General features: G+C 38.4%; 1 long non-coding RNA gene across 3 annotated transcripts in view; it reads right to left on the bottom strand.

Annotated features, from left to right (window-relative positions):
* The window catches only part of LOC110256719 (uncharacterized), a 231,022-nt gene that overhangs the window by 107,775 nt on the left and 100,042 nt on the right, over positions 1-23,205 (bottom strand). For all 3 annotated transcript variants that reach the window (XR_014827741.1, XR_014827740.1, XR_002338617.2), the window contains exon 2: positions 8,877-8,949. This is a non-coding gene — a long non-coding RNA (uncharacterized LOC110256719). The remainder of the gene's footprint in view (positions 1-8,876; positions 8,950-23,205) is intronic.

The following is a 23,205-nucleotide window of genomic DNA, read 5'->3' as shown; positions in this document are numbered from 1 at the left end:
AGAAAAAAGAATGTATGCATGTATGTGTAACTGGGTCACCATGCTGTACAGTAGGAAAAAAATAATGTATTGGGGAAATAAAAAAATAATTTTTAAAAATTGGTGGTTAAATAAATCCACCTGACACACATTGCTAGAGATAGATTCCCATTCTCATTTTATAGATATGGAGACGGAGTTTCAGAGTACTAAGGAATAACAGCAAGAGTAACAGATATTAATAGAATCTAAAGTGTACCAACAATATAAGCTTTGTCATGCATTTACTCACACTCAATAGTCTTGTGAGGAGGCGTTATTATTACCCCTATTGTTCAGTAGAGAATTGCAAGTACTGATTATTTAGCAACTCTCCTAAGGCCACAAAAGCTGTCAACTAGGAAAGCAAGAATAGAAACCCAAGTCAAACTATTCCAAGTCTCTATTTTTAAGCACAGATGAAAATAACTGAGGCCTAGGAAGGCTAGGTCTTGGCCGATAATCCACAAATGGAGGAAAACTTGAACCTAAGCTCCATCTGACTCTAAAGTCCCTGTTCTTCCACTTACCCGTGAAAGATCAATCTCCTACAAATTCTAAGGTGAACCTTGAAGATATTTCTATTTTGATCATCCACACTCTGAATGTCTCTATGAGTCCTATCTCTCAAGCAGATAAAAAAAAGGCATGGCTCCCACCTGCCTCAGGCTTTCCACCTGAAGGAAGATCTTCCTCCCTCTGCCGGTCTCTGCATCTCCTTGCCTCTGAGCTCTCTCTCTGTACTTCAGCCCTCTTTCATGTTAACACATGGCTGGGCGCTGGCTCTGCCACATCCCCTCAGCTCTCACCAGCTGCTAGAGTACTGCTGTTCCTTTGTGCCAATATGTACTGCTCTGGTGATTTCTTCAGCCATGTTCCTCTGTGTGTGTGCGTGTGTGTGTGTGTGTGCACATGCGACCAAGTGCACAAGTAAACACATGCACACATATGTGTGCACACACACTCCCCCCTAGAAAACCCATAACTGCCATAGCCAAGGGCAACAGAGGACAGGGAGATAAATGGAGAGAAAATGGCAGGTGACATAAAGGGAGACATGGACATATTGCAGAGACAAGTGAGATGATGGGAATTCATGGGAGTCAAGAGCTTTCCAGAAGCAAGAGACAATGAGGAGTGATTTCCTATTACTGTGCTAGGCATCATGCCAATTACATTAGAAACTTTATTTTTGAACCCATTTATATCTATCCCTGTGTGGAAGCTACTGTCATTGTTTTCTACTCTAAAGAAAGGAAAAAATACACATATACCCACAGATGTAAAGGAACTTTTCCAAGGTCACACAGCTAATAGGTTAAAGAGTGGGGATTTATATCCATAACACTCTGTGGTCACAAAAATGTTCTCTAAAAAACAATGTAAAAATAAATGATTTTTTTTGTACACCCATATTTTCCATGTGGCACAAACAACAGAAGGATCAGTGAGATGGAAGTCAAACAGTTTCTATCATTGGTGACTAAGACATGGGTAATCAACCACACCAAGACACTGGAGACCAAAAGCAGTGCTCTTAATAATTATGCCAACAATAGGTGTAAAAGGGGGATGCATAGTTACCCTACTAAGAGGGAGCTAGTGACTTTCTAAATAATAGTCTTTGCAGAACAATGAGGTGGAAAGCAGGTCACAGTGGACAAAAGAAGAGGAGACAAAGAACAATAGAAAATGAGGAAAGTGGAAAAGAGCTGGGCTCTTTGAAGATGAGATAGTATTTTTTTAAACATTTTAAGGCTATGTGCAGTCAAACCAGAGATTAAATTTTGGGATGCCATTATTCCAAATCAAATTGTAACTATGTAACAACTGCACTATTATTCTTGCACTCCTTGTAAACTTCTAATAAAAGAAACAATGCCTAGGTTTAAACCCATTTCTCCAACTCTTTTCAGGACTTTATGAGACTGAGAATCTGAGGAAAATGTAATTTAACTCCAGGGAGACTGCAAACCTTGAAGGAGTATAAAATGTAAAAATACAGTGAGTGACTATAATTGCAGCATTAAATTTTTTCCTGGCTAACCCAGGATTGTTTATGGGCTGCTAAATTAAACACTAACCTAGTTTAGTAACAGAGGGCTTTGGAGGCTATTTTTTATCTCATATAACTGTACCTACAAATTGTGAAAGGAAGCCCAGTTATGGAGCCTTTTTCCCTTGTGATACATGGGGTAAACAAAAGATCCCCAACCATCTTGCCCTACCCAAAGAGGTCAGGCCTGACACTCAGCATTTCAGTTCACTTAATCCTTCCTCCAGTCCTTTAAGATGGCCACTATTTTTCAAATTAAAAAACTGGAGTATCTATTTTTCAAATTAAAAAAGTGGAGTTCAGAGAAGTTTAAGTTATGTGTCCAAGTTCACACAGCTAATAACTACTGGCAGTCCTGTACACTTCTCTTCTGAAAATGTTAGGAATCTTGTTTATTCATTTTATTCATAATTACTAAGTATCTTCCACAGGTCTGACACTATGACCCAAGGAACTGCTACTAACACTGGGGATACTTGAAAAAAGTCCATGATAATAAAATGGAAGTGTCCTCGAGCTTCCAAAGGAAAGCAAACACTAAAGAGATTTAGGGAAGTGAGTTTCAATCAGAGCAATCAGGAAAGATTTTAATCACACAGTTGAGGCTTGAATAGACCCCACAGGAAGGATGTGAAAAGACATAGGGGTAGGTGGCCATTCAGGAGGAGGATTTGAGATGGAGGATATACCTGCTTACAAGTGAGGCTTTGATATTTCACCACCTGATGCAAAGAATCCTGCATTTAGAGCCAGGAGGCTAGGAATCAACATGCTGTTGGAATACATCTATAGTCCTGGCCTCAGTTTTCTCATCTGTAACATGAAGAAATTGACTAGAAGACACATAGGGTCTCTTTCAACTTCAAACCATACTGTTGTTTAGAGACCAGCAACTGCAGTCAGAACACAGAACATCTCCCAACTTAACAAAAATTCTTCTGCTCAGAGACAAAGATTATGATCCGTGTATCTATTCAAAAGTCCCCTGATGGGAATAGCTAAGTCTTAGTGGATACCCCTGACAACTTCGGTTTTTACTGTCGTTGCTTCTTGATAATCATCTACTCACTTGGAAAATACGCACTAAGCATCAGGTGTAACAGGCCTTGGGGAAAAGGAGATAATTAATCATCTCCTCAAGAAGCTGGAGATCTAAGACATCATGACCTGGAGCCCATGGGCCAAATTCACGTCATGGATTTTATTACCATGCAACCCAGTTTTTAAATGTTCGTCAATTGCCAACATATAGAAATTGCACAATTGCTCATAAAAGATCCTGTTGCCCTAGCTGGAGAAGCAGTAATTAAGAAATGGTTGGGAGGGAAAAACTGTTCTCTGGCACATGTTTCATAAATGGGAAGGTTTTACCAAAGGCAGAAATGACTCCTCTAAAATTAGTAACTTGTGTCTTGAAGGGATGTATCCTTATATCTGAACCCTTTTGTGAAAGGGATATAAACTTCTCAACAAAGATAAAGAAAGCAAATCGAATAAGTAAGATTTACCCTCATGGGATTACTCTCTAACTTTAGTCTAGTATCTATTTTTTCCATCCGAAAATCTGTGATCATTTATATAAAAGTGAGAAAGACCATTTATTTTGACTCACAATTTTATTACCCAATCTTCCTTCTGTGCTCTTGTAAAATTACATTTTTATTCTGGTTCTCAGTCTTTATAGGGCCATGTTGCCTAGTTTATTTCTCTTGAACCTAAAGGCTGAAAGCCAAGGCAAACCCAAGCATGAAGTTTCAGGCACATGGCACCTGGAAATTTCTGTTTCTTGGGCTTTGCCAATGAAATTAAACTTTGCTCTAAAGCCTGCCTTGGGCAGTGACAGCCTTAATGGCCTGGTGAACAAACATTAGAGGTGTCATCATGCTTGAGTCACAGCCTATTTAAACTACAAATTGCTGTAATTCATAGCTTCAATTTTCTAAGAAGGAGAAACCTTCAGTTTGTCATAGAGGAGGTGACACGTGAGTTCTAAAGAGGAGGTCCCTAGACTTAGTGTTGAAAAAGAAGAAAATGAATGATTGACATGATTGCCATGTGTCTAAGCAAACAAGACAAAACCTCGTATTTAAGCCCACTCGTACAGAACACATTAGAAATAAAACTATTATAAACCAGAGGCATCCAACAATTGATCTCTATCAAATCAAATTCATCCTACAAGTTTGAAGAATCATTTCTCATTTTCCTTGAGCTGGTTACATATATAACTGAGAACAAGCTCTGAACTTTCCTTTCACCTAGACAGCAAGTTGTAATCAAGGATTCTTGGAAAAAAGAAAAAAAAATAACAATTTTGGCTAGATTATGTTTAAGTATTCATATAATATTAATAAAAGCATATTATTTGCATAAACAAAATTACTTCCATCATTCATCATGGCTCTGATGTTAAATGCATTTGATCTGTAGTACATAAAGGCAACATTTCTCTTGTGTCTCCAGACTTGTATGGCATTTTGTTTGTTTATTATTTATTTTTATCTTTTTAGGGCTGCACCTGTGGCATGTGGAAGCTCCCAGGCTAGGGGTCAAATCAGAGCTGCAGCTGCCCACCTACGCCATGGCCACAGCTGTGCCAGATCCGAGCAATGTCTGCGATCTACAACACAGCTCATGGCAATACCAGATCCTAACCCACTGAGTAAGGCTACGATTTGAACAGTGTTCTCATGGATACTAGTCAGGTTCATTACCACAACTACAACGCGAATTCCTGGGGCATTCTTTATGGTGCTTTTTCAGATTAGCAACCTTGGTTTAAATTTAAACATACCTAAAAGGTAGAGGTTCAGGAGTTGCCATTGTGGTGCAGTGGAAACAAATCTTACAAGTATCCACAAGGATGAGGGTTCAATCCCTGGCCTCGCTCAGTCGGTTAGGGATCTGGTGTTGTTGTGAGCTGTGGTATAGGTTGCAGAGGAGGCTTGGATCCCATGTTTCTGTGCCTATGGCATAGGCTGGCAGCTGTAGTTCTGATTTGACCCCTAGCCTGGGAAATTCCATATGATACAGATGTGGCCCTAAAAAGCAACAACAACAAAAAGATAGAGGTTGGAGGAAAAACAAATTGAACACGTAATTTCAAAGTATAGCCAACATGCTGTTTAATATTAGCTTATTCCATGTTTCCTGATTTTGAACTTCTATTAGATTAGTTTATTTCACTTCCTGGGCCTCCATCTGGATATGCAACAGACATGGCCACACTTGCTTTAGTGAATGAACAGGTTAAGTTTTGGTTCATTCTGCTTTAAATTAATTCAAATTAAAGACAGAGTATAAAGTTTAACAGAGATAAATAAATGAGGTTATAAGATAGAATATAGTCGTTAAATAGAATGAGACAGACTCATAATTATCAATATGGAAATATGGCTAAAAAATAATACCAAGTGAAAAATTAGATTGTATACATATATTAGGACCCAACTTGTATGTTTGTGTGGTATGTATAAAAATTTAAACATGTATATTCACATGCAGCATGTTTATGCACAGACAGAAAAAAATCAGGAAGACTATATAAGTTTAATATAACTTTCATATAGGATTTTCATGTTAAAATTTACATATCATTTGTTTATATCATGCATATTTTTAAAAATATTTGCTGCATTATTTGTCAAAATTTATTTTTTTGGTGAGAAGTTATATGCATTTTAACACATAAATAAAGTCATGTAACCCTCACCACAAAAATATATAACAAAAAGTATTCACCCCAAAATTATTTTTATCATGAAAAGAAAAAGATGTTACAATAAATCCAAATAACTTTCTGGGATTCTTGAGGCCTCTCCTCTGCCCAGAAAGCCCTCTGCCACTGAGGCTTCCTCAGGAAGCCCCATCAGTAGCAGCTGCTCCAGCACGTCCAGCCCCCAGGCCTGGAGACAACTCACCTGACATACAAAGAAACAGCTCTGTGGGAAAGAGAATGACTGGGAAGGCACACAGCTTTGCTGCTTTTATTCATCAATCATAAACACATTCTCATGACCATAAAGATGTCTTGAATCCTATTCTACCAGCTGGAATTTGATCACATGAGACACTGACAGCTTTGCCATCTTTGGCTAGAAAACCCTGGCATTTGATGGGGGGGAAAACACCCCTACCAGGGTTTTCATCTTCATGTGGTGCATGCCTCTGGCGCAGCAACATTACTCTTGGATTATTCTCCAACCATTAAAATAGGAAGATCAAATTTGTACAAAAAATATTAAAGAGGTTAGGGGGTTCTTAGAGTCTTAAAGCCAAAAGATTAACAACAATAAGGCAGGGGCCAGAGAGAAGAGGAAGGATATGCAGTGTCAGGATGCTGGCTTGTGCCTGGCTTTCCCTACAGCAGCCCATCAAAAGATGCGATATACAGGGAAATGGATTTGTTCTCTCTTGCGAAGCACCAGTAATCTCCTGGAGGCCCTATTTCCACAATTTCTTTCTGAGTCTTCTCTGGAGAGACCCTAATTTTTGGTCACTGACACTGCAGAGTGTCAGAGAGTAGACCCAGTATTCACCATCACATCTTTACTGAAAAGCCACTGCAGGTGACACACTGAAAGCACCGTCTCAGCACTGAAATGACAAAAGCATCAAGATCCTGACCTTGCTCTGCCACCACTGGTGGGGTGGGTAAGCTAGAAGGGTGTCCAGTTGAGAGAAGGCATGCCATTGCTGCTGCAGGAGAAGGAGTCGCTTTTACTCCTCATGCCTCAAAAGCATTTTTATTACCACGCAAAAGACCCAATCAGGCCCTAACTCAGGTTACACCCATTTTCAGAGGTGTACACATATGCCTGGGATGAAGTGGCTTCCTCATAGCAACAAAGGTTTTGTTTTTATTTTACTTTTCCAGGAGTATCTATTTACTTGGCTCTGTTCCTTTAGTTCCTTCCAGACATTTGAGTTTTTCCAGAATTTCAACTATCTGTCTTGCTCTGTCATTCAAATTAGTGCCCAATGCCACTGTCTGTCTGACTCAGGACTCAGCTTGTCTGCCCTGTGCTATATGTGTCTCTCCCGGTTATGCCCCATGGCTCTGAGCTTACCTTGCCCAGTACCTTTGTGATCCTTCAAGCCCAACCCCCTCATCGGGCTGCCTGGACACCTGCACACAGACCATGATAAGAGAGATGAAGGCCTGACTTCTGGTCCCCTGGTTTTTGTTTGGAAGGTCTTGACTTCCCCCGTGTGACCATTGTGGGTATCAGAGAGTACCCCCACCACCTCTCTCCTCTGTGGGGGAACCGGCAGGCGATATAAGGCTCTACGGCTCAGTTTAGAGATGACTCATGGAACACGGGAAGATTAAGGCCCTCTTATAGACAGTGTGAGGAGTCCATCTAGCTTTCTGTACAAAGTCACATGTTGTTATTTTTGCTACATACGCCTACAGGTAACTTCTCTGCTGTACCTGATCAGCCATCACTCTCAGTTGTAAAATTCAAGAGCTTATAATAGCTGGGGGAGAAAGAATCTCTCTAGGACATGGCCTAACAAAAAAATGAGACCAATTACTTTTAGTTGATTTGCTGAATCCCCTAAACTTTAAAAAAAAATGAAAATGGTGTGGAGGACCATGCCACCTTTCTATCACAACCCTGCTTCCTCATAACTTTCTTCTAACCTTTCTCCGTAAGAGAATCTATCTCTACCATTGTGTTTTGTATTAAGGCCAAAGTTAGATTTTCAAACATCAGAATTTTCTGCTTTTGAAAATACATAAAGGATTAAGAAGAAGTAGGTTACATGGCTCATGACCACAACTGACTGCCAAAAATACCATTTTACCAGAGGTGAGCTTCCCTCAGTCTAATACGGAGGACAAGTGTGAATAGGAACAGAGGGCATCTCACCAATTATAGAGACATGTCAGGTACATGACCAACAGTTAATTATCCAGTGATGCTGCTCCTATGTCACCAGGAAAACATGAACATCTGTAGGGAATTGCTATACCAGGAACAATGGATGTATGTCTGGGATGAAGGCAAAGCACAGGTCAGACCAAACATGCCTGAGCTCTGGGCGACCTTTGTCATTGGTTCCTCAGAGTTGTTCAGGACTAAACCTACAGAAGCATTTCATATCTTTTAAAATTACCTACATGTTCTGCCTTTATAACAATTTCAGCTCCCCAAGTATAGGATCAGTTACCTCTGGAAGCAGTACAACTCCCCAAAAAGGATGGTTTTGTCATAAGCTATGGGCTTACCTGACCAGATGCTAAAGAATGGTGGGGCCAGAAACAGATGTGTTAGGCGATCTTACCTCTACTCCTGCAGATCTAAGACTCCAGAGTAATAAAGTTGTGATGCAATAGCCAGTATTATAAGTGATAAGATAGTCATGACTCCATTCATAATTATCATTAGTGCAAAACTTGGACCAGCCAACCTTTTATTAACTTTTAGCCCAATGCTCCATATGCCAGTATTTAAGAAAAAGGCTACATGGCCAACACCAAGAGGTCCACAAAATAAAAACCAAAATGATTAAGAGAGGCGGTACTGACCTAGTATCAAAGAAAGTCACAGAGGACTGGTGGCAGGGATTCCGTGTCTGTTTTTTTCTCTCTCCAGGATCATGACTTCATGTTTCATCCAACATCATAATTTCATCTCAGATCAATCACCGGTGTAGTACCTCCCCTTGGCTTGGCTGGTCTGAGGCCGGCCAGGGGCTGACACAAGGGGAAGAATCTTCTTCCACTCCAAATCATGTAAGAGAGCATTCTATGAATTGGAATGTAATCTTGGTGTAGAAAAAAAAAAAAAATTACCTTTGGTTCCAGTTGGGGAGAAGTCTTCTGCACTTATAGTTATATATACCCTGAAGACACATGTGCAATATTCCTGCCAAAAAATACACAAGGGCTGAATTACTTATCACGGAATGGATCTACTCTCCTCCTTCTTCCTCCTCCTCCTCCTCATCTCCTCTTTTCCTCCTCCCTCGTTTCTCATTTTGCTCCTCTTCTCCTTTTCCATTTTCTCCTTTTGTTATCCTCCTAATAGTCCATCCTCAGCATTTATATTATTTAAAAGTGTTTTCAAGTATTTGTCTCTACCATGTGGATAACTGGGGGAAAAACGCTATCAGACAAATCACCCTAAATCTTACAAAAGGAGACTAGGTAAAAGAGAGAGGTGTCTCCTATATGACCCCCTTAGCACATTAAAGCAATTGAAGATTTTGCTTTTGATAAACTCATGTGAGGTAGGTATAAAAGAGCTAGGATTCAACTCAAGAGGTCTTACTTGTGTGGAGTACAACCACACCACATGGTTTTGTGGTTATTGTCAAATAAGGAATCCATGCTGAAAAGGCACTTGTTTGCTAAAAGTCCCACTGCTAATATGGCATAGAGTCAGAATAAAACCCTAGTCTCCTGGAATCTGGTCTAGTGTCCCTTCCTCAGCCTAAAAACAATATCTAGACACAAAACCCAAGTTCCTCTAAAGTACTGGTCCACACATGCAGCTCAGAGATGAATTAATGATCATAGGTTCACCCTGCTTGCAAACAGGAGAATCTTACTTGGACACTCTGCCTGAAAGTAATCTTTTGAAGAAAATATATTACATAGAGATTCAACCTATGAATATTCTGTGGACCAGAACCCCCTGAGTGCCAGCTCCTCTCACTTCTTAGGACACCCTTGCAACCTGCTAAGATAGTGGACAGTAATATAATCATTTTTCAGAGTTGGGAAGAGAGGAGGTCGCAGAAAGTACGTGACTGATTCCAGGTCATAGAGCTGGTCAATAGCAGATAAGACCTAGGGCCAGATGGCCTGACTTGTGGTTCCAGGTTTCTCCCGTTTAGTCTAGGACACATCGGAATCGGCAGTGCATGCCAGTTAAGAAGGTATGAATGAAGATATTTACTTCAGAAAATGGAGTCTATAATTAAGAAACTAAGTTTCAAAAAAGAATAAAGGTGTTTTTTTGTGTGTTGTTTTTCTTGTTTTTATTTTTCAATCTGCTCTAGATATTGTATAGCAAAGAGTTCTTCACCTCATCACTCATCATGGGACAGAAAGTTCTAGTATCAAGACAGAGGCTGAAGGTGTTTAGACTTGAATTTTAATTACCTTGACCTTAACAGAATGCTTTTACAAGTTCTGCAAATGTCTTAACCTTTAATAATTAATTATATGGACCTCATAAAATGGATAACCCTGACTCTACACTAATAAGCTGTTTTACTGCCCTTCATATAATTTTACTGATTCCCACAAACGTGCTTCATAATAGTCATGCTCTGCTTAGGAAAGCAGAGGGAACTCAGGTTTTACCTCCACCTTCCCTCTACAGACTGGGGTGGGAGAGTCCCAGAAATACAAAATTAGTTATGACAACTCTTGTCAAAAAAAGGATAAAAATTATTTTTAAGTCAAAATAAGCCACTGTTGAAGAAAGAAGAAAGTGAACTTCACTGCAAACAGCAGTGAATGACCCGGTGTGGTATGAATTAACTCAGCTAACCTCTGACCCATCTGCTAGGCACTTGGTGCTTCAAGTCAAAGTAAAACAGAACTGTATTGTGGACAAAGTAGACTAGAACTATGACCCAATTCCTGTTTTTGTTAAGGGGAGGGATTTAAGAGGCAGAGACTTGAGGACACTGCATGCTGTGCCATCATGTGTGTCACCTCTGCATTTATGATCCCTGCAACAGAAAGGATGTTTGGCATTTTGATCCAATTTACGTGTGAACAAAAGTTGATACAATTACCTAAATGACCCTAATATTTTGGGTTGAAGCTATTCCATTAATAATAGAAGTCCATCTGTGCAATGACTAGGCTGTAGTTTCCACTAATTGATTAAACCCAACTCTTAATTAAGTTTTTCATTAGCCACAGTGCTAACTTCACATTAAAAGTCCTAGCTCTGGTCCACCTGTCAAATCACCTGCAATCAGCCATGCATTCTCTTTTCCTTCCCTAGTTATACACCTGTTTTTGTCCTCTGTCTCCCACTGGACTTCATAACATGACCCATTTCCAACCCTAGATTCTTCTTCCAAATCCAATCATGGAATACTGCTATAAAAAAAAAAGATATGAGAAGAAATAAAGCAATTAAGGAATAGTTATCCATCCTTATGCTTTCAATTATTTAATCAAACTTGAATAAATGAGTCCCCCATTTCACAAGGGTACAAGACAATCACAGGAAAAAAGAACAGACTGACAATGGATAGAATGAAGTACAAGCCTCTAAAATGCTTCCCCTATAAGCCTGCTTTACTTAACATGAAACAGTTCCTCACGGGAATAAACATTTATGTCCAATAGTCATTTCTGGGAACAGAAACTCATCTCTGGTATTTCAACAAGATGGCTGGGATTTACAGCAAGTCAGGTTCAAATTCTTGTATTGAGTAATTAAGTCAACATGTTTCTACTTCATCTAGGGACTGGGCCTCAAAGGCAGGCTCAAAAAATTATATTAATTAAACTTAATTAATTCAACTATTCTTACTCTCCTACTCTTCAAAGAGCCAGCCAACTTATCTCTCCAACCAGATGGTGAGCTCAAGGGAAATAGTGATAACATATTTCTATATATCTCCATCAATATATGCCTAAATTAAACCAAGGACTCAAAAAAAAAAAAGAATTGTAGACTCTACTTTAGGAAAAAAAAATGAACTTGTTTGTCATGTTAACTGGGAACAAAGAAACAAATCTTTGAATTATCTGTGTCCACATTTCTGGCAATCCCAGAGCCTCCAGCTCATTCCTTCAGCCCTGACTCCATCAGATGTATCAATTTATTTTCCAGTTAGGAAATATGTGAATCATTTTCCCACTTTGACAGACAGTGATAGAATGATTTTAGTCTAATGAAAAGCAAGTGAGTCACAGACGCTTGTATGTCAGACCACATTTTTCAAATTTTTTTTAAAAAATTATTATTTCCCCAATATAATTTTTTTCTACTGTAAAGCATGGTGACCCAGTTACACATACACATATACATTCTTTTTTCCCCCATTATCATGCTCCATCATAAGTGCCTAGACATAATTCTCATTGCTACACAGCCGGATCTCATTGCTAATCCATTCCAAAAGCAATAGTTTGCATCTATTAACCCCACACTCCCAGGACTCCCTGTGCAGCTCACAACATTTTTCAAAATTTAAAACATACTTTTAAAAGTGATCCTCTTTCCACACAAAAAAATGACTGAGTAGATATAGGTAGGATCACAAATGACACAAGAAACACACACAAAAAAATACCATATAAATATCAACTCAAAATTAAACTTTAAAATAAGCTTCACTAATGACATTAAAATATCACATTAAAATATGCCACTTAAGTAAAATGATCTCACAGGCCATGGCCTGACATATACCACACTTGGAGAACACTGAACTTCATGACTTTTGAAGGTCTTTGGCTCTAAATTCTCAGTCTCCCTCGCCTCTCAGTGAGAATCCAGCCTAATGGACTTGTTCAGGTAAAATGGCTGCTATGGTCTGATGAGCAATCAAACACTCCGTTGTAGGGTTTTAAAGACAAGGCCCAATGTTGCAAGAGCTGGAAGCATTTTCAGCCACCACAGAAGAGTGGGGAGAATATAAGCAACCATAGAAGAGATATCCAGTTTAAGGATGGTCTTACTCATGGCATAGCTAGTCTCTTTCACTCACAAAAACATCAAGGCATCAGCCTTTAGAGTCACTCAACAGAGGACTTATGAAGACTACCTAAATTTTGGCTATGTCTGTCAGATGAAGTCAATCATCAGGGAGTATATACCCACACCATTCAATATGCTAGCCACTAAACCACCGCCCACATATGACTATTCATAGTTTAATAAGCAAATAAATTATTTCAACAGGTCAACAGCCACATGTGGCGAGAAGCTACTGGGCGGGACAGAGCAGAGGCATATTCTCATCACCACATAAAGTTCTATTGGAAATGACTACTGTATAGTCTACAGTTTGTAGAGAATCCATGCACTGGGAAAGAATAGTCATGTGAGAAGGTGTAGTCCAGCTGAAATTACATGCATCATCAGGCATGCACACACACACAACCTCTACAGTCCAAGGTATCTATCTTTATGACAATCAAATTAAATCCAAAGGAAAAGTCATGCATCATTTTCTTCCTCCCCACTCTTGATCCCTTAACTTGTGTTTCTATTATTCAAAGCTTGTTGTGGCACAAGGTCAGATAGGCTCCAAATAAGATGCTGTGAGCAACAAGAATATAGATTGTTTGGGAAATGTTAATAAAATATTTCCTTCCCTACAACTTTTTCCTTCTTCTCAATTTGTCTAAAACCAACCATGCTGATAATAAGTCTGAGAGCAACACTGGGCTGAAGAAAAATGAAATTGACAGCCAAGCAAAATGAAATGTAAAATATCCATTGAGTATTTGAATTATCATAAGTGCATCTGGGTTCACATTACCAGCTTCTTTGGCCTTAGGACACCTGGGGCCTCTAAAGTGGAAGCCCAAGTTCCCTCCGTTTTACAGATGAGGAAACTCAGACAAACTGGGTTCTCACTTAAGGGAATCAAGACGATTTGATTTCATGAATGCTGTCAGGAAATAAAAAATGTACTCTGTACTTTACAAGGATGACTGCACCATGAGTTGAATCTTCTGCTTCTCACCAAGGGAGTTTTTAACCAATGAATGAAATAAATTGCCATCAACTGAACCCAGCAACTCAGATTTCCTGCCCCACCAGCCAACTGAGGCAGCAACTGGTTTCAGTAGAGGACAAGTGTACTATGTACGGACTCTTACAGAAAACATTTAATCACTGGAGCTCCACCGACAATGAGGTTTCCTACACTGAATACCCAGGGAACCCTGAATGCTTTAAGCACCTACTGCAGTGTGAGCTCCCCCATATTTTATGTATGAATGTATTTGCCACCCCCCAAGAAGAGTAAGCTATGTACCACCAAGTAGCTATTGCACACTAAATATTGCTAACAAATTTTAAGTGGGTTATTAACCAAAAGAGCTAACTTTTACTGGCTTCTTACTAAAGCTTAGGCATTGTGGTAAATATTTTATTTGGAGGTATTGTTGAATTCTCACAACCACCATGGATGCAGATACTCTTTTTTTTACCCCATTTTACAGCCCAGAGAAATGGAACGTAGAAATACTAATGAATTTGTTCAGCATCACATTTTCATTAAGAGGCAGGACATCAACCCAGGTTGTCTGATTCCTGGTCCTGTACTTTAAAAATACTGACTCATCAAGCTGTATTTGTTGATCATAGCCCAGCTTAGGTTTTTATATAACCTACTAGTATAGAGTGGAATGATGTTAGTGATTTCATAATAAGTATGTTTCTTTCCTTTTAGGTGCTAATCAAAGGGAGATGATTATGAGGAGAAAATGTAGAAGACTCAACCAGTGCCATTTTTTTTCATCAACAGCACATTGAAGAGTTAGAGACTGAATATATGGGACCTCAAATTCTCTGACCAAACAAGTTAGGAGGTCTCCCTATCAAGGTGTGATGCTTAAATCAGAGATTCAGTGTTTCTCCATGAGCAACCTAACCTATGATTTATATGCTTTGAACTACTGTAATAAAACTATAACAATAATGTAAGCACACACACATACACACAGAAAATAAAGAAAATGCTCACGATGAGTTTGAGGTCCATATAAGGTCCAGAAAATGAAGCAAGACTGATTCAATTATTTTCAAATTGCTCATTATTCAACAAAGTAGTTCTTAAATGCTTGGTACTTCCTCCCGATGGCACCTCAGGGAGTGAAAAAACAAATGATCTTGCTCATTTGCAGCCATAGCTGTATTTGCATATATATCTATCAATATCATACAGATATAGACTGATCTCTTATAGGTCCCTGGAATACACTGATGGGCAATACAAACCCTAAAACCTGTCTTTATGTGCATGAGTTTACCATTTTGTGTTTTTTTTAGCTTGTTGTAGTGGGTACTTATTCCTAGCCAATAAACCTATTTCTAGCATTGCTGCATACAAATACATCACATGCAAGACAAATTCATGGACTTTTCCTATGAAAAAAAATCAGTTTTCATTTTTTTTCCCAAGTTTTTTAAAGATATAATTGATATAGCACTGCATAAGTTTAAGCTGTATAACCTAATGATTTGACTTACATACGGAATGAAATGTTTACGACAATAAATTTAGTGAACACCTACTTCACTTAATTTTAAATTAAAGCCACCACAAGTCTTAAATTTTAGGAATTTCTATGAGTAGATATGTTATTAACAATGGGAAATATGTGGACTCATTAATGACAGCCATTCTGACTGGTGTGAGGTGGTACCTCATTTTAGTTTTGATTTGCATTTCTCTAATAATCAGTGATGTTGAGAATTTCTTAAGGTGCTTGTTGGCCATCTGTATATCTTCTTTGGAGAAATGTCTATTCTGGTCTTTTGCCCATTTTTCAATTGGGTTGTTGCCTTTTTTGCTGTTGAGTTATATAAGTTGTTTGCATATTTTAGAGATTAAGCCCTTGTCTGTTGCATTGTTTGAATCTAACATATGACACAAATGAACCTTTCCACAGAAAAGAAAATCATGGACATGGAGAAAAGACTTGTGATTGCCAAAGGGGAGAGGGGAGGGAGTGGGATGGACTGGGAATTTGGGGTTAATAGATGCAAACTATTGCCTTTGGAACGGATAAGCAATGAGATTCTTCTGTATAGCACTGGGAACTATATCTAGTCACTTATGATGGAGTAGGATAATGTGAGAATAAAGAATGTATATATGTATATGTGACTGGGTCACCTTGCTGTACAGTAGAAAAATTATAGAACACTGTAAAGCAGTTATAATGGAAAAAATAAAAATCAGTTTAAAATAAAAAAATTTAAAAATGGTGAATCAGTATTATCCAACTGTGTGAGGGCAGTACTATATGTGAAAAAGTATATATTATTACTTTTACACTAAATGTATAGGTCTGTGTCATCTTGGTACTTATCATACTTTTACTTTTAGGTGTCATAGTGTCCAATATCTAGAGCCTAAAACTGAATACACTGATTCACAAATCAATGGCACTTTATATAAGTTCTACCCTACTCATGTTGACATTATGCAGAATGAAATTAAGGCCAAGAAAGACTGAGGTGCTGTAATTACATGGCTAATTTGTACAGAAGGCCAGAACTAGACACTGAGGCTCCAGTGTTATAGTAGAAAACTTTTTCTAATAAAAAGACTATAAATTATTAATTACTACTATGTGTTAGCATTTTAACAACATATCTCACATCATCTTAAATATTCAGCAAGTCACACAGGCGCAATCCACATATTTCAGATTACAAAATTAGAGCATTATACAGCACACGTTATGAAATCAAACTGATGTTCTGAGCACCACATAATTAGAAAGCAGGGAATCTAAGATTCAAAACTAGGTCTATCTGCTACCAAACTATGCTTTTTATCCTTTTGTTCAATACAGTGTCCTGCTTTCCTTGACACCTTCCACTTTGCATATGCATATTGTCCCATCATGGAAAAGAAAAACAAATATGGTCATGCTAAAGATAACAATGTTCACTAACCTTTTCATGAAAAAATATCAGGTGAAAAAGCCTTATTAAAAAGCATCACATGTTCATGTTCAAACTCTCAACAGAACCAGATTCCACTGGCAACTCAGAGAAGGACTCTAACCCAGAATAACCAGATATGTTAAATGGTCTGCTGAAAACTCTGACAAGTTACCTTGTGCTCAGTGAATCACCAGGTGCCAATTCCATCACTATAATTAAGAGATGGTGGCTGAAAGAACTGCTATGTTGCCACTTCAGGTCAGGAAAGTAATGTGACAGACACATGTTAAAGTATTTTCTTTTGTCCAAGGTGATGAAGTGCCCCAACCAAAGATATCTCCTGCTCTTACCGTTCAGTGGAATCGACCCACAACTGAATTATTCAAAATACATTTTTTTTCAAAATATATTTCCTCCATTCAATATTAAAACCTAAATGCAAGGCATTCTCTAGGCTTTAGTAACAATCAATTGGATTTCCTATCTTTGTTCTTATCTTTACCTCCTATATACTCTTGGCCAAATCACCGATCCTTTTCTAAGTTTAAGTTCTTTCTCCCAGGTAATAGGAATTATAACACCTATGGCATAGATCAATGAAAAATTAAATGAGGTCATAGATGTAGAACTAAAAAATTAGATCAAAATTTATAGTCCCCCAGATTGGGCATTCAATTTAATAGGAAAGACTGGGTTGATTCATGTCAACTCAAAGGTGGAGGTACGTGGGAAATAATCAGACAATCATGCTTTCTCATATCAACAGTACAAAGATTATAATAATATTGACTAGTCAATAAAATTATTGAAAATGCTTTTCTTTGATGACTTTTCCCTATAAATGCATTGGCAGTGAAAAACTTTTAATTAAACCCAGGATAAAAATGTGAGACACTAGTGATTGCCATCTACCTAATAAGAATTTTGAAAGGATTGGTGAACTACTTATGGTGTAACACTTTGGAACCTCTAGAAGTAAGGAAATACTAAATATATATACACATACACCTGCATTAGCACACTAAATATCACTGTATATAGGATCAGGCATAATACATCATGCCCAAGCAAGGCAGAAGTAACTCTATCAATGATCCTCAACAGACAGTTAAGGCTAGAGAGTACAAGGGTCACGGTACACCCATTATCTCACTTGACACACCTATAAAGGAAAAGGATAGAAAAGGGAAGGAAGCAAAACAACCACCTGGAATGGTAGGCAGGATTTCCTATCATGGCTCAGCAGAAACAAATCTGACTGGCATCCATGAGGACACAGGTTCAATCCCTGGCCTTGCTCAGTGGTTAAGGATCTGGCTTTGCCGTGAGCTATGGTATAGGTTGCAGATGCAGCACAGATCCTGCAGTGCTGTGGCTGAGGTATAGGCCAGCAGGTATAGCTCCAATTTGACCCTTAGCCTGGGAACGTCCATATGCCATAGGTACAGGCCTAAAAAGACAAAAAAAAAAAAAATGATGGGCAGCTTATTAGTACCATATATGTGTATCTCTAATGTTATAGAAAGCAGTATACTATCTTAGCAAAGACTTTAAATTTTCAGGACTGGGAAGGTTCAGTGAGTGTGTAATATATTTTGCCCTAAAGATGATGGGAGATTTTTTTTTTTTGTCGGAAGGCAGTTCTTTATATGAAGTTTGAATCCAACAACATATAAAAAAGATCATATACCATGACCAGGTGGGATTCATCCCAGGTGCACAAGGATGGTTCAATATATGCAAATCAATCAACGTCATGCACCACATGAACAAAAGAAAAGTCAAAAACCACATAGTCATCTCAATAGATGCAGAAAAAGCATTTCACAAAGTCCAAAATTCATTTATGATTAAAACTCTTGCCAAAGTGGCTAGAGAGGGAACATACCTTAACATAATCAAAGCCATGTATGACAAACCCACAGCAAATTTAATACTCAATGGAGAAAAGCTGAAAGCCTTCCCACTAAAATCTGGAACAAGACAAGGATATCCACTCTCACCACTGTTATTCAACACAGTACTGGAAGTCCTAGCCACAACAATCAGACAAACAAGAAATAAAAAGTATCCAAATAGGAAGAGAAGAGGTAAAACTGTCACTGTATGCAGATGACGTGATAATATATATAGAAAAACCTAAGGATTCAACCCAAAAACTACTTGAACTGATCAAAAAATTCAGCAAAGTAGCAAGATAAAGATTAACATTCAGAATTCAGTTGCATTTCTCTATACTAAAAATGAAATATTAGGAAAGGAATACAAAAATACAGTACCATTTAAAATTGTACTACAAAAAATCAAATACCTGGGAATACATCTGATCAAGGAGGTAAAAGACTTATATGCCAAGAACTATAAAACATTAACCAAGGAAATTAAAGAAGATATAAAGAAATGGAAAGATATTGCATGCTCCTGGGTTGGAAAAATTAATCTTGTAAAAATGGCCATACTACCCAAGCTATTCACAGATTCAATGCAATCCCTATAAAATTACCCAGGACTTTTTTCACAGAACTAGAACAAACAATCCAAAAATTTATGTGGAACCACAAAAGACTCAGCATTGCTAAAGCAATCCTGAGGAAAAAAAACCAATCAGGAGGCCTAACTCTCCCAGACTTCAGGCACTATTACAAAGCCACAGTCATCAAGACAGTGTGGTACTGGTACCAAAACAAACACACAGACCAATGGAACAGAATAGAGAACCCAGAAATAAACCCAGACACCTATGGTCAATTAATCTTTCACAAGGGAGGCAAGAACATAAAATGGGAAAAAGAAAGTCTGTTCAGCAAGTCTTGCTGGGAAACCTGGACAGCTGCATAGAAATCAATGGAATTAGAACACACCATCACACAATCCACAAAAATAAACTCAAATTGGCTTAAAGACTTAAATGCTTACATGACAAGACACCATCAAACTCCTAGACTAGAGAACATAGGCAAAACATCCTCTGACATCAACCTTATGAATATTTCCTCAGGACAGTCTCCTAAAGCAATAGAAATAAGAGCAAAAATAAACCAATGGGACCTCACCGAACTGACAAGCTTTTGCACAGCAAAGGAAACCAAAAAGAAAGCAAAAAGACAACCTACAGAATGAGAGAAAATAGTTTCAAATGATGCAACGGACAAGGGCTTAATCTCTAGAATATGCATTCAACTTATACAGCTCAACAGCAAAAAAGCCAACAACCCAATACAAGAATGGGCAAAAGACCTGAATAGACATTTCTCTAAGGAAGACACACAGATGGCCAATAGGTATGTGAAAAAATGCTCAAGACCACTGATTATTAGAGAAATGCAAAGCAAAACTACCATGAGATACCACCTCACACCAGTCAGAATGGACATCATTAATAAGTCCACAAATAACAAATTCTGGAGGGGGTGTGGAGAAAAGGGAACCCTCCTGCACTGTTGGTGGGAATATAAGATGGTACAACCACTATGGAGAACAGTTTGGAGGTATCTTAGAAAAGTGTACATAGAACTACCATAGACAATTGGATTAGGAAGATGTGGTATATACACACAATGGAATACTACTCAGCCATAAAAAAGAACAAAATGCCATCTGCAGCAAAATGGATGGAACTAGAGACTCTCATACTGAGTGAAGTAAGTCAGAAAGAGGCAAATACCATTTGATATCAATTATATCTGGAATCTAATATAAGGCACAAATGAACTTTCCACAGAAAAGAAAATCATGGACTTGGAGAATAAACTTGTGGTCACCAATGGGGAGGGGGAGAGAATGGGGTGTTTGGGGAGCTTGGGGTTAATAGATACAAACTATTGCCTTTGGAATGGATTAGCAATGAGATCTTGCTGTGCAGCACTGGGAACTATGTCTAGTCACTTATGATGGAGCATGATAATGTGAGAAAATAGAATGTATATATGTATGTGTATCTGGGTCACCGTGCTATACAGTAGAAAAAAATTGTATTGTGGAAATAATTTTTAAAAAAAGAAAAAAAAAAATTTTTTAATTTTTTTTTTTTTTTTTTTTTTTTTTTTTTTGTCTTTTTGCTACTTCTTTGGGCCGTTCCCGCGGCATATGGAGGTTCCCAGGCCAGGGGTCGAATCGGAACTATAGCTACTGGCCTACGCCAGAGCCACAGCAACACGGGATCCGAGCCGCGTCTGCAACCTACACCACAGCTCACGGCAACGCCGGATCGTTAGCCCACTGAGCAAGGGCAGGGACCGAAACTGCAACCTCATGGTTCCTAGTGAGATTTGTTAACCACTGCGCCACGACGGGAACTCCAAGAAAGAAAAATTTATAGACAATAAAATAATAAAATAAAAAGTCCCTTGTAAAAACAAAACAGAATAAAAACAAACAGAAGAGGGGCAGGGCCAAATTTAAAAAAAAGGGAAAAAGGGAAAAGACAGGGAGAAAGGGATGTGGGGCCGACTCATTGCTCCTCCTCGGCCGTCTGCTTGGCCTCGTCCTATGGCTCTGTGCCCTTCTTCACTGCGAGTGCTTCTAGCTTCTCCGCCACTTTCTCAGCACTATAGTTTTTGCCCGATCCTGCCAAGGCACAGGGACACGTAAGAAGCAGACGCACTGCTCTGCGCAGCCTTGCTGCGGCTGCGCATGCCCCAGGGATTGGCCGCCCCTTCATGAATATCCAGGGTTACAGATAAACATGTGCTCCCAAGCAAGTAGGTAACCACAAGGACCTCTTGAAGCCCCTACTGCCCTGGGGGACTCCAAGAGACACCGTCATTTGGCGGCTAGGGTGAATGATGGGAGGCCAGGCCAGAGAGCATGTATCCGGGCCCTGACTGGTACCTCACCCCCGGAAAGCACACCATGTACCCGCGTGGCTGCCTTGCCCTTGACGGGTCAATGTGGTCACAGCGCCCTGGGATGTTCCTGTGGCAGACAGAAAGAGATTTTTTAATACAGTGAAAAACTAAATGAAATCATAAGACCTCACAAGTAGGTCCTCATGATTGGGGTTTGAGGAGGGAAAATAAATATGCTACATGTGTGAACAGAATTGGGCCGTATCATTTCATTTCCCAAGAAACTGAACCAAATCAGGAAGACTTGGGCAAACAGAATATCCTATTTTTTGAAGACCTGGGTAATAACATTTCTCTCCTTCTTCAATCTGTATGTAAACATGGAAAAATAAGCTGTGCATGCATGTTGTGGGGGTGGTCAGTAAAGTCTTGAGGGAAGAGGTGTTAAGGGAAGGATGCCTCTGCAGAGGGCTTAATATGTTAGGGTAACCTGATACTCAACCAAAGTCATGACCTTTGTGTTACTGTGTTCTTCTTGAGTTCTTTGCCCTCCACTCTATAAATTGTCTCCAATAAACTCCCCTATACTTATAAGCAACTAGGGATGGGCACAGATGGTAGAAATTGTTTTGAAGCAATTCATAAGTGGTATTATTGATTAGCCAGAAAATACAATATTCTCCTTCTATGATATTTAAAGAAATGAACTAGATGAAAGAGGTTTAATGCATGAAGGATATTTTATAGTTTAAACAAATTTTAAGTTCTTTGCTTCTTTGACGATAATAGCATGCTTATTTTTAATTCTTCCCTTTGAAGTCAAAAGCTTTGGGTTATTATTTAAAGCAAAGAGAGTTATGCAATTAGTCTGGTAAGATCCAAATTCAAATTAAGGGATTGATTATAGTGGTCATGACATGAGAACTACAATAGATAAGGTAGAAAATAAGAACAAAGAATTCAGTACCTGAAGGAAAAGGATTTTTTGCTTCGCTTATTAATACAGTATTGAAAACCACTATAAAATCACAGCCTATATAATAAACACTGAAGAGCATGGCAAATCCTATGTCCTCATGATTTTAACATCCAATGATAAATGCCTTACCATGATTTGTCTTAAAGCAATCTATATCTGCCTACAAAGAGAATTCATAGACTATTATTTGAGAATATTATTATTAAAAATACATAAATAAGCATACTATACCAATGTGTACCTCTCTGGAAAAGGTTCTGGCAATTAAATTACATTTGCAAACATTATGAAAGCTGCTATGCTGGGTAATCATTGCACATCACAATACATTTCCCAGTTTCTTGACTGAGTTTCCAAAATTTTTTTTTTATAGTCATCCTTATTTTTCATGGTCTTTTACCCGATGTTTGACAGTCTGGAGGGGTTTTTGCGGGGTTTTTTTTAGGGGGTATAGTTGATTTATAGAAATTGTGTTGTGTCAATTTCTGCTATATAGCATAGTGACACAGTCAAATGTGTGTGTGTGTGTGTGTGTGTGTGTGTGTGTGTGTATATATCACATTATTTTTCTCATATTATCTTCCGTCATGGTCTATCCGAAGAGACTGGACATAGTTTCCTCTGCTGTACAGTAGGACTTCATTGCTTATCCTTTTTATTTTTTTTTTTTTTTTTTTTTTTTTTTTTTTTTTTTTTTTTGTCAATTTTTTTTTTTTTTTTTTTTTTTTTTTTTTGTCTTTTGTCTTT

Source organism: Sus scrofa, chromosome 14, assembly GCF_054392235.1.
Source record: "Sus scrofa isolate SSC_HxYL_T2T_F1_AM1 chromosome 14, Sscrofa_HxYL_maternal_Yorkshire_Landrace_v2.0, whole genome shotgun sequence".
Classification (NCBI taxonomy): Eukaryota; Metazoa; Chordata; class Mammalia; order Artiodactyla; family Suidae; genus Sus; species Sus scrofa.
This window is presented reverse-complemented; position numbering and strand designations above follow the sequence as displayed.